The sequence below is a fragment of the Rosa rugosa genome, chromosome 2 (genome assembly GCF_958449725.1).
Source record: "Rosa rugosa chromosome 2, drRosRugo1.1, whole genome shotgun sequence".
NCBI classification, from domain to species: Eukaryota; Viridiplantae; Streptophyta; class Magnoliopsida; order Rosales; family Rosaceae; genus Rosa; species Rosa rugosa.
This window is the reverse complement of record NC_084821.1, coordinates 17784470-17793510: the sequence shown is the minus strand read 5'-3', so window position 1 is coordinate 17793510 and position 9041 is coordinate 17784470. Positions and strand designations below refer to the sequence as shown.

Sequence of the window (9041 nt, the reverse complement as noted above, 5' to 3'; positions counted from 1 at the left end):
TCTTCACTCTTGAATTAAATCCAGTAGCAGTTAAGTACTTAACTGCTATATATATTGAGTATGTGAACAAAACTATATATATATATTGCCTTTCCACATGATCACTTGTGGGACTCCCTTTTTTATCACATCTCAATAAATCGACATTTGGTCCACATATAAGATGCTTATATAAGTAGATTAAGTTTTGCAAATTTCTAATCATATTGAAATCGACTTTGAGTCTACAAATGTGTTAATTTGTAGGTCAAATTCATTGATTACTTTTAAACACATAAGAAGATACAAAATTTCATTAACAGACATTAGCTTTGAAATACAATCCTACTCCATGGGTCTCAACAAACCGGGCTAACTTCATCAACTATATCTATACTTCTTGAAAAAAAAAAAAAAAAAAAAAAGTGGTTCTATTCAAACCTCCATGTTTAGTATTTAGACCTTTTTCTTCAAATTTACATATGAAACTTCCAATTTTCACTAGGCCAAAAAAGCTAACAGACAACGGACCAAAATCGTTGTGTGATTTGGACGATCTCCGTTGTGTATCGGAGCGTTGTGTGTTGAAAAATGGCACAACGGTGGAAACCCGTTGTGTGAAACACAAACAGTCAACACTTATTTTGTTATTAGTGTTGTGTCTTCCCTCGACAGATGCTAGGCAGAGCTGCTGCGCAGCATGGCTGCGCATGGCAGGTGCATGAGTCAGACAACGGAACTTGTTTCAAGCTGTTGTTGGAAAGCATTTTTAGACAACGTTTTTTTTAAATTTTATTGTCTTCTGATTTGTCGTCACACTTCAGTCGTGGACTATAGTTGTTGTGTAGCTTAGTTTTGGACAACCTAGTTCTATTTTCACAGTTGTGTGAGTGTAATTAAGAAAACACAATTTTAGTAAAACCATTGTGTGATATATAAGAATGCATTGTGTGAGTACCCAGATTTAACATTGACATTATATAAAATCTGTTGTATGACAATTTTCATTGCCTGCTTTTGTGCATTACTAGAGCTCCATTTTGACCTAATGAACAGTGATCAATTAGAAAGAAAACATTGCAAAACCATTAAATGAGTAATCCAACCCATACTTTAAACTTCAGATGTAAAAAGAGAGCATTTCCCATTCATCCAAGCCAACATTAAAATAAGAAAAGCATTCTAGTACATGCCCTATCTACTTGAACATCAAAAGCTTATGAAACTAATACATTTCTTAGGACGAATTGACAAATGTGGCAGTGGGCAACACTAGTGCACTCGCTTTCTCCTTTGAAAATGCAGGATAAGTGTATGCTTCCTCTTCTCCTTCTGACACTTATCGCTGGCCCTAAACACCAAGACCCCCACAATTACCAAAAGTGGTCCAATTGAACACAAGAATGAATATCAAAAAGAGGAGATAGTGAAATACCAGTTAGACTCACCTTGGTTGTGTCATCAAGATTTTTTAGTGTAGCGTGAATGACCTGAAGCATTGGAGTAATACCAGAACAACCTGCAATCTGGATGAAAGAAAAGAAATTACACTTGAGAGAGGTGACCATACAGATTGGATCATCATAACCTTTATAAGTAGTCAAGAGATGGATATCCTTTTGGTCAGAAAAAAGGAAATGATAATTGGACAATAGCAATTAAAAAGCAGGATATGCCTTTCTCATAATCTGGTTCAAAAACCATATGTTCACAAGTAGTAATAACAATCAACAAATGACAATGGAATTATGAAAGGTTAGTCAGATATCAAAACTGTCATCAAAGATTACAAGAATAGTATGGAAACAGCAGAATAGATAAACATGAAGAGAACAAGGAGACTTAAATTCTAAACTACTGAAAAATACAAACATGATGTATATGACAGTACATCACATACCTAACCCAGACAACTATTCGACTGTCAGTTCGTCTTATCGATTTACTGTCGAGGAGAGGGAGGGCCGTCGACGCCTTGATGATCAAAGAGAGGGGCTGAGAGGGAGAGGCCCATGGAGAGAGAAAGGAAACTTAAAACAGATTATATAAATATATCTAATAGGGTGGCAAAAGCTTAAACAGCTACTGACATACCTCAGATTGTTCAGAGAATCAATGTCCAATGAATACAACTCCTCAACCTGCAAGGTCGTACCAAGGCATATTGGCATAAATGAAAGTGAACTAGTCACAACATAATTCTTTGACTAAAATCCCAGGTCATCTATTTGGTTAAAAAAATTGCTGGATAAAGAAAAGTTGGATATAATGAAAGAAAGGGTTACTGTTGGTTACAATTTACATTTTTAAAAAGGATAGAGCAGTGGAAACTCCAATCTCACAACAAGAGTAAACATAATTCCTAGAAATGATTATAAGCTAAGATCTAGCAGTACCATTAGACAATCAACAAATTATCCCCAGCATGAAAAGGACCATAAAGAGAGGCATCAAAGAAACCCATACCTGCGCACCTTTTACTTGCATCTGCTGAATAAGCTCGGTAAAGACCCCTGAAACGCAAAGCACAAAAATATCATAACAGTTTTTATTTCCACAAGACCAATGTACAAAGAAGAGTTCCAAACATCTTTCCCTTCCTTGCAACCACTACTCAAATGTATCCACTCTCACTCTACATCCAAAACTAATGCTTCTCCTCAAATTTCACCTTCCAGTACTGAGTTAGTAGCTATCACCTAGCCTTCACCTTCCAAAACTAATGTAGTTTTGGAATCCCAGGTTTAACAGAAACCGCAAACAAGGGTGTCACCTTTACTTGATATTGAGCAAACAAAGACAAGATAGTTAAACTGAACCTTAGCTTGTTGCTTAATTGCTACCAAGATTCTTGATTAACACAACTACAAATATATTTACGGCAGAAAAACCTTGTGATCTGCATGTATTCTGTTTTCAACTAATGCACATAAAATTGACATCCTAAAATTTCACATTGAGTAAAGAGACCTACAAACCAAACCATATTGTGTAAAAAGAGGTTGCAGAGATAATATCAGTGACTGAAACAATGACGGTTTCTGGTTGCAATTGCTGCAAGAAAATCAATTCCAATTGAATAGAAAAACTGAAAGAGAGGTTTGATTATTACCTGGAGAAGATGATTGAGGCCTTGAGAGCTTCCCGTTCTCTTTCTAGTTCTCTGTGAAGAAGAAGAAGGCGCTTAGCTTCTCAAACACATTACAGCTACCTCAAAACCCATTACATATACCTCAAACACAACCCCCAAAACCCAGAAACACAATCCAGAAACGAAATACCCATCACTCCATCAACAACTACCAGATTATCAGCAAATCATCGACTACCCAATACTCATCACTCCATCACAAACACCCATTGCAATATCGAAAACCAACAACGAAGGAATCTAAAACGCACTGAACATGAAGAGAATTTCAAGCAAAATTGAGAGGATAAAGATGAAAGTGATACCATCGGGGTGGAAGGAGAAAAGAGAAGAAGGAAGGGCAAGGCGGAGCTCCAGCGTGGACTGCGTCTTTGGCGGATCTGGTGAATTTGAGAAGATAGATGAGAGAACAGGTGTGCCAAAGGAAGAGGAGGAGGAGGATAGCAGAGGCGGAAGAAAGCTCGAAACCCTAGACTCGGGCTCAAAGAATATTCCAAGAAATTGAAAGCAGAATCGCTTAATTGAGAGAGAGAGAGAGAGAGAGAGAGAGAGAGAGAGAGAGAGAGATGTAGAGATCTTATGAAATCAGAGAGAGCAATCGTCATAGTGTACGGAGTCGAAGACGAAGACGAAGACGAAGCCGAAGGTGAAAGGTTGCGGGGTGTTGGTAAGGTTTTTGGTCTTTGGTTATCTCTAAGCTGGAGAGGTAGAAAGTTATTTTGTCCAAGTGTTTCGGTTGTACACGAAGTCAAAACCCTAGTTAATTTGTCACAATGTCTTTCTTTTTTTTTTTAATTAATGCATCAGACAACAAACACATCACAATATGTTGTCTGATCATGTACAACTTAAATTTCAGGTTAGGTTCCAAAGAGGGAAAGTTCCCGCGCTATGTGCAATGGTTTGGCACTAGGATAAACATGTTTCATTCAGACAACACAAATAAAGTTTTTATGTTGTAGGATCCTTAAATCATGACATATATGTTTTCCAAAATTGTAGGTTTTGGGGGGGAATGAGTAGCTTTTGGGGGCGTATCCAAAATTACCAATAATATATGATTTGATCATACAACACAAAGTCAAAAGTTGTTGTATGATAATTTGCAAGCTAGTATCACACAACAGGTATAACTATGATGTTGTACAATGTAGTCCATATTTGGACCCAAATTTGTGTCAAGCTAGGAGGGAAATCTGCCGCTCTTTTTTTTATCATTCACACAACAAAATATTCTTGTCAGTGTTGTGCAATCACCTTCTACATAAAAACTTCAAAATTTTTATGGCCTTATACAACGTAAGGTTCTTAATCGTGTTGTATGATTGACTTTCTATCATCACACAACATCTTTTTTTTTTTCGTTGTGTAAAAAGTGTTGTATATTGAGGTTATTGGCCTAGTGTTTACCCCCTTGTGTTGGCTTCGTCTCCAACAATCTCTCTAATTTGTTGTTGCTTCTGCTATTTACCTCCAACTTTGACTCCGGTGCCTCTCGTCATTACTGATTTGGAAGGATTGTCGTTGCCATGTTAGAATATTAGGGTAATGGAAATTTAAATTATGTTGGGTATTAATTGTTGAGGGATAGTTTAAATTAGGGATTCAAAATTTCATGTTGGTGCACACTGCACAAGTTTATAAAATGTTAAACTCTCGTGTACCAACAATTTTAGAAAAACATCTCCTTGATTGAGATCTTATTTTAAGAATGACAACAATATTTGTTGCTTAAGAAGATAAGGTCATCATTGACGAAGGAGACAACACAATTGAACAAAGAAAACATACAATCTTAAAAACTCTCGTGTTCTCATGGTGCTTCGATGTAAGAATAATGACAAAACCTAATTAATCAATGAAATTTGATTCTTGTTTTCTGGGTGTTATGTTGTGCAAGTGGTTAAACAAAGGATGAATCAAGTGAGACGGTTGCAGATGTTTGAATACAAGTTTTTAGTTTTTTTTAGTTAAGGGTATAATTCAATTTTTGAAATTTCAAAAAATATGGGAGATCCAAATACAAGTTTTGGAGGTATAAATAAAACCTAAAAAAAAAAAAACCTTTATCAACTATAATCACATAGAACCAGCCTAACAATGCCATCGCCTTATTGATACGTTTACTTGTAGGAAAATCATGCTCATATTTGCCAAAGATAGATTTTGAGGGAATGATTTTCAGAGAACCAAAGCAGCCAATGATCACTGCCAACAACATGCGCTGCCGGAATAAACCCCATTCCCAATCACGTACAACCACCCCGGCCATATTTTCCTCGTCAATGATCTTCATCCATGCAACGGTAACCTTCATATTTCCTTCATCCATTAATCTGACCTCAACACCATTTTTCTAAGACCAAATAGTATAAGACTATAAGTTATCCCTAAGTTGGAAAACCTCTTTGGAGTGGTTTTTATAGCGCGACAGAGGGTGTGAAGGAAGCTTTGACTTTTGATGAGTGAGTTCCAGGACTTGCACACTGCGCTACACTGGATTAAATATTTCATGGGCGCATCTTATGAACAATATCTTGTAAGATTTCTTGAGGAAAGTAGTATGACATTGCTTCAACTCCTCAATGCACGTTATGCTCTTTGGTCTGGGGTTGGGTTTTATATGAGTAGTTGAGAGAATAGTGAGATTGAAGGTTTTATATAGACCTGTCAATGGACAAGATTTTAATCAGGATCCGTGGTTATTGTAAGGATTTGGATTGAAAATTTGATTTGTTGATTCAGTAATTATCCAAATCGGTCAATTCATTTATTTAACGGATCAAAAACGGATTTAGGTTGATCCGATTTATTAATGATCCGGTCTGTTTTTAATATTTTTTTATTTATGAATACAATATTTTTCTTACCTTAGTGTAGTGTTCTAAGAAGTATTTTGGTTATTTAATTCAAGATACGGTGATATTCTTAATTTTGTTTCAATGTTTTATTAAGTTTTATGAAGTATCATAATAAAATATTTAAAAAACCTAGCCGCCTCTGCTAGGGTTGCTCGGTGGTCTTTGCATCGAAAAATCTCCAAAACCTCATCGATCTTGCATCGATCTCTCTCTTTATTTGATGGCGGAAGGTACAAATGGGTCTCCTGCGTCGTTCATCAATTCGGATTCCACATTGGTTACGTTGGGGGATGCAGGGGCTGCTGCGTTCCATGATGGCTTTTGCCTTTTGGTACATAGTTGGCCGCCTGTTGACCCTAAAAGCCAAGTTTCCAGGATTCAAAGGCACCATCGCCTCTATTTGGCGTCTTAGATCGGGGCTCACTATACAACATGCAGGTGAGCGCTTTGTTTTCTAGTTTGAAAGTGAAGCAGTGCGTAATCGCATATTACATGGGGGTCATTGGTTCTATCGTAACACCATGCTGGTCGTAGAAGAGTATGATGGATTCTGTCCGGTAGAGGAAGTGCCGCTGAATATGATGGAAACTTGGATTGCGGTGAAGGGCCTTCCTTTTGGCCTGAGAAATAAGACGACGCTCGCATTGGTAGGGGAGTCATTAGGAACAATGGTCCGAGTGGATCAAAACGCTGTGAAGAGGAAGGAAGAGGAGCAGAGGGTCAAGATTGTGTTCGACGTCTGGCGTTAGATCCGTACCTAGAAGGTGATCGAATTCTCTCATGTGGTGAAGCTGGAGTTGTCCTTCATCTATGAGAAGGTTAAGGAATTTTGTCGCGATTGCGGGCTGTTCCTCCGTGATGCCCTAGGTTGTGATAAGATGTTGATAAAAAAGAAGGAGGCGATTCAGGCCACTCCACAAGTGTCTGCCATGGCTGGCCTGTCTTTAACCTCAAGGTCAGAGGCACATCGCTCACTGGCGGCACATGGCCGGGTTTTGGAGATTAAGAGCTATACTCAGAGGAGCAATACTTCTCTGGTTTTGGAGAAAGGTTTGGGATCTAGTGGTGACGGTGTAGAGGTAATCACCGCTGGGAAGGGAGGCCATGCGGCATTGAGAGCTCTCGGGCCCTTTAGTTCCAAGATGATGGGAACTCCCATTGTCTTGGATAACGTCTTAACTTGTATCAAAGCTGCGGGCTGTGTGCAGCTTCCTGTGTTTCAGGGTGAGGCTAGTGAATCATCACTGGCTTCGATCCCTGCTTCTACAGTGACTTTGAAAGAGACTTCTCAAGGGAAGTTTTCCTTCATGCAAGTGGTGTCAGCGGGGAGGAAAAGAAAGGCTATCACAAAGTTGGATCGGTTTGGGAAAAGATACTTGGCATTTCCCGATTCGACGCTTGAAGTAGAAGATAATGTCTCGCTGATTCTGCAGCACAAGAATGGTAAGATTTTGGTTTCACCGAAGAAGAAGGAGGTTGGGCGCCCTAAAAGGAGCAAGAATGGGGTGAAATCCACTGATGAACTGGATGAGAAAAAGCTTCATAAGTATAAGCGTCGGGGAAAAGCTTTGAGTTTTGATTCAAACCTTGAAGATTCTGATCCTGACAGGTTGGTGAACAAGCTATAGTGCTGGAGGATTCAAACCTTGGCGTCTACTGCTGTGGAGGGATCGGTGGAATGTGATGGCTTATATTCTACCAATGCTTTATTTTAGTTCTGTTTTGGGTCGCAAAAACCAGTGCCTTAGTTGGAATCTTTTTATGTAAGTTTCGAGGTTTCTAGGTTTTTGTTAGAATAAATGTGCGTAAATAGTTGGAATCTTTTTATGTAAGTTTCTAGATTTCTAGGTTTTTGTTAGAATAGGGTTTCATGAGGTACTAAATAACGATTCTTTCTGTCGACCCCAAAGAGGTATTTCGTTTTTGTATTGCTTGCTGAATTATAATGAAAGGGCTGACCTATTTCCATAAAAAAAATATTAAAAAATTAATATTATTATTTAAATATTAAGAATATTCATTATAATAAACAAATCGAACTAGTGGATCATATATCCATTAATCTACCGGATACGGATTTGGATTGAGTTATTAACGATCCGTGGAGTTAAATGATCGGGTAGGGTTGAATCGATCCAAGTCCTTTTTGTTATATAAAAGTTGGATGTAGTCTGCGTATCTTTTTTTGTTAATTGCGGTCCATTTGTTTTTTTTAATAGTCCTTTACCCTTAGAACCAAATAAGGCAAAGAATTTCAAATTCATTAATTGAATTTTAGCTCAAATTCAAATTTCAAAGCCTACAATTCATCAATGAATAATTTTCAGACATATAAGACTAAGGGGGGTGTATTCAATTCAGATTTTAAAAGATTTTGTTTGAATTTTTATAATCCATGGATTTACTTAATCCATGGATTGTTTAAATTCTATATAGACTCTGATTGATTCTAATGGATTGATTTACTGATATTTGTTTAGATTTTACAAGTCCTCATGATGTTTTTGGTAAGTTAATTTTTTTTTTTCTTCTTCTTTAAAAGCAATGGATGTATGGATCCAACTATAATGCTATATCAATGACAAAAAAATGTGTGTGTGTGTGTGTGTGTATGGGAATCTACCATTCTTTATGTTGTATAATGATATATGAATAATAAGATAAAACTAATCAGCCAAAATGTTACACAGAAACATAAAGTAGTAAACTAATGACATAATTTATTTCATATCGAATTTACAAAAGAAATATGTGTGCTGAATATATATATATATATATATATATATATATATATATATATATATATATATATATATATATATATGTATGTATTGGCAGCCGGCTTCGGGTTTGATTAAAAAAAAAAAAGAAACATGTGTGTATGTATCATCTTAACAATACCACTAAAAGTGAGCTTAATTAGCTAGAACAGAGCTATAGTGATAAAAAAAAAAAAAAAATTATTAGATGAGAATAGAAGCAGAGGAGGATAGTGGGAAGATAGGTCTAAGACAAAATGAATGAGTGTCACCTATTGAGAGCTACTTCTT

At 36.9% G+C, this 9041-nt stretch overlaps 1 long non-coding RNA gene across 3 annotated transcripts; it reads right to left on the bottom strand.

Annotated features, from left to right (window-relative positions):
- Positions 1-1012: 1012 nt before the first annotated feature.
- Positions 1013-3565, bottom strand: LOC133732637 (uncharacterized). 3 transcript variants are annotated; one of them, XR_009857236.1, is made up of 5 exons: positions 3436-3561; positions 3092-3142; positions 2446-2492; positions 1428-2120; positions 1016-1330 (listed from the first exon to the last, which is right to left on the bottom strand). It is a non-coding gene; the product is annotated as an uncharacterized LOC133732637 (long non-coding RNA). The 3 variants fall into 3 exon arrangements; XR_009857237.1 differs by having other exon boundaries at positions 1013-1330; positions 1428-2492; positions 3436-3565; XR_009857235.1 differs by lacking the exon at positions 3436-3561 and having other exon boundaries at positions 1015-1330; positions 1428-2492; positions 3092-3344.
- Positions 3566-9041: the final 5476 nt, after the last annotated feature.